Source organism: Peromyscus maniculatus, chromosome 16, assembly GCF_049852395.1.
Source record: "Peromyscus maniculatus bairdii isolate BWxNUB_F1_BW_parent chromosome 16, HU_Pman_BW_mat_3.1, whole genome shotgun sequence".
NCBI lineage: Eukaryota > Metazoa > Chordata > Mammalia > Rodentia > Cricetidae > Peromyscus > Peromyscus maniculatus.
In genome coordinates this window covers 16,662,921-16,666,473 of record NC_134867.1, presented here as the reverse complement: position 1 = coordinate 16,666,473, position 3,553 = coordinate 16,662,921, and the positions used below count along the sequence as shown (strand labels likewise).

The 3,553-nt window shown below is 46.5% G+C and overlaps 1 non-coding gene across 1 annotated transcript; it reads right to left on the bottom strand.

Annotated features, from left to right (window-relative positions):
• Positions 1–866: 866 nt before the first annotated feature.
• LOC121823329 (5S ribosomal RNA) lies at positions 867–985 on the bottom strand. Its single transcript, XR_006064739.1, has one exon. It is a non-coding gene; the product is annotated as a 5S ribosomal RNA (ribosomal RNA).
• Between the last annotated feature and the right edge of the window lie 2,568 nt (positions 986–3,553).

The window sequence follows — 3,553 nt, the reverse complement described above, 5'->3', positions numbered from 1 at the left end:
AATAAATAAAAATTAAAAACACCATAGTTTTCCACGTCAAAAGGCAGCCTCAGATGTGGGCAGCTTCCCTCCTTGGCTTTTATTCCTAGGTGTGGGACCACTCCTACACAGCTCCTTTGCTCTGCAGCTTCCGCATCCTTTTCTCATCTCTCCTGTCTCATTATGCACTAAAATAGACCTTCTGTCTATCTGGGAAGAGATGGAGGGTGCCTCTGAATTATTAATGCCAGCGAAGCTCACAAATGGAGTCCCCTCTCTCCCCTCTTCAAACAGCTGTCCTTTAGAGAAAGGGTAAGCTTTACTTTCAGCACTTTGAATTTGTAGAATGTTCCTCTTCTACATTTACCTTAGAGGAGAGACTATAAAATCCCAGGGAAGCTTAGATCACACACGGAGGTGGCCACATGTCGCCCATACTGCAGTCTATGAACCTCACACCTGATTTCTCAGCCATGTAAATTTCATTATAAGACCTGAACACAAAAACCCCTGGGTCATATTGACATGTCTTAAGCCCAAAATGAACATACATGTATAGGAAGCGATCTACAGTTCCCCATTCATAGCAGGGCTTCCTTTTTCTTTTTCTGTTTTGTTGTTGTTGTTGTTGTTGTTTTGTTTTGTTTTGTTTTGTTTTTTGAGAAAGCATTTCTCTGTATAGTTTTGGTGCATGTCCTGGATCTCGCTCTGTAGCCCAGGCTGATCTTGAACTCCCAGAGAGCCACCTAGCTCTACCTCCCGAGTGCTGGAATTAAAGGTGTGTGCCACCACCGCCCAGTTCTTTTCTTATTTTTGTTGTTATTGTGGTGGTGGTGGTGTTTTGGTTTGGTTTGGTTTGGTTTTGGCTTTTTTGTTGTTGTTTTTTAAGCCTACAGCACCCGGTATTCCCAGGCAGTCTCCCATCCAAGTACTAACCAGGCCCAATCCTGCTTAGCTTACGAGATCAGACGAGATTGGGCGTGTTCAGGGTGGTATGGCCGTAGACTGGTTTTGGTTTTTTGAGACAGGGTTTCTCTGTGTAGTTTTGGTGGCTGTCCTGGATCTCGCTCTGTAGCCTAAGGCTTATCTCAAACTTCCAGAGATCCACCTGGTTCTGACTCCCAAATGCTAGGATTAAAGGTGTGCCACCACGCCCCAGCTTGTAGCAGTAACGCCCGCACTACCACCACCTGATCACCATGTCCAAGCAAGAGGCTGTGGATCAAAAAACGAGACAAGAGACAGCTGGTCATTCGCCTCAGCAGAATGCCGAATGCCATTTATTGAAGGAGGGAGGAGGCCTTAAATACAGGCTTACAGCACAATGGGAGAACCCCAGAGGGCAGAAGTTTGCTACAGATGTTCTACATTCTTGCATCAGCTATTAATGCCCAATATGCAGGATGCACAAACAAGGAACTTCCATAAGCATTCAGGAGGGAGGAAACTGGCAGAGGATTAGCATAGGGAGGACATCAAGGTCAAGGTCCAGCAAGCAAGGCAACAGCTACCCAAAACAGGGGGCCAGGGCCCTACACCATCTGTGGTGGTGGTTTTTGTAAGTAAATTGATTGCAACAACTCTGGGTTTAGTCCCGGATTTTGGCACCAAAATGTGAGTTTTGCAACTCTGGGGAAAGGTGTCCTGACTACCTGGGGAGTCAGGCAATTCCTTGAGCTGCTTAGGACAGCTCTGATGGCTAGAACCACAAGGAGACAGTTTAGCCCTGGAGGGCCAGGTGTCCTGGACACCTCAAGCTGCTCAGAACAACAGCTCTGCCCTGAAGGTGTCCCGGACACCTGGAGCTGTTTAGCACAGCTCTAACAGCTGGAACTGCTAGGATACACTTCAACCCTGGAAGGGAAGTTTTTCTGACTTCTTGGGAAAGTCAGGCCTGGAACTGCTTCAGCAGGGAAGGGTATCCTGACTGTTTGAGAAAGTCAGGGTATAGTGTGATGGGGGATGATCTCCTCACAAGATATAGCAATCCTTCTCTCCTGGAGAGCCACTACAGCTGAGCTTTGCTCAGCCCCACTTCAGGGGGCTTCCTAGCAGAGCTCTGCTTCTCCAGCCTAAGAAGTTGCTTCTTCTTCTTTTTTTTTTTTTTTTTTTTTTTGCTCTACTCCTGCAGAAATGTAGCAATCTCCCCCCCCCCACTCCAGACAAAAGTGTTACTTTTTCAGCTCTCTCTTGCTCAATCTACTATGGGACATCTCAGCAAAGATCTTCTGTTCAGCTCCTCCTTACTCTTCTCTTTCAGCTCTCCCTTGTTTTCTCCACTGAGGGACATCTCACCAAGGATCTTCTCTACGCCAGTGAATGAAGATCTTCACACCCAAAACTCTTTTGGGAAAGAGATTTATTCGAGAAGGAGGAATCCAGGAGAGTAGCTGCCTCTATGAGGATGGAAAGAACAGCCTTTTTTTTTTTTAACTGACCAAGTAGGGCAGTTTACACAGAATGTCTTGGGGGTGTAGTACTTGGGACACAGGGTTCTACTGTCCTGCTCCGTGATTGGTTGGTTTCACAAGTCAGTTGGCTGGGGGAGAGATGGCTCTGATATGACTGAGCCAAACTGTGTTTCTTTCTGCCCTGCTCTGAGCCATCTTTCCATAGTTCTGGGCTCCAGGGTCAGGGTGGGTTTCTTTAGCCAGTCCCTTTTACCTACAGTTTTAAGACAGGGTTTCTCTGTAGCATTGGCTGTCCTGGAACTCACTCTGTAGACCAGCCTCGCCAAGTTCTGGGATTAAAGGCCTGGGCCACCACTGCCCATCTTTGTGTTTGTTTTCAATACATGCCAATTGCAGTTTCCCCTCCCTCCACTTCTCCCAGTCCCTGCCCCTGCCCTCTTTCTGAGATCCTTTCCTTCTTTATTTCCCTTCAGGAAAGAGCAGGTCTCCCAGAAATATCAACTGAACAAGGCATAAGAAGATACAATAAGCCGGGTGGTGGTGTCCCACACCTTTAGTTCCAGCACTCAGAAGGCAGAGCCAGGTGGATCTCTGTGAGTTTGAGGCCAGCCTGAGCTACCAAGTTGTAGCTAGAGTTTTCCTGCCTGGCTCACAGTCAGGACAAATCTCTCTCACCCTCCAGTCCCACAGCTGCTCAGATCCAACCAAGTAAACACTTATATTGCTTATAAACTGTATGGCCATGGCAGGCTTCTCGCTAACTGTTCTTATATCTTAAATTAACCCATTTCTATAAATCTATACCTTGCCACATGGCTTGTGACTTACCAGCATCTTCACATGCTCCTTGTCATGGTGGCAGCTGGCAGTGTCTCTGACTCAGCCTTCCACTTCCCAGAATTCTTCTCCTTCTTGTCCCATCTATACTTCTTCCTGCCTGACTACTGGCCAATCAGTGTTTTATTTACTTACTAATCAGAACAACACATTTGCCATACAGAACATCCCACAGCACTTCCCCTTTTCTTTTTTTTTTTTTCAAAAAGGAAGGTTTTAACCTTAACAAAGTAAAATTACATATAATTTGGGAATTTTGGCATAGCTTCTCTTACTACTTCCTGCTGGAGGGGGGCGCTGTATCTTATGGGGACACAAAGAAAATT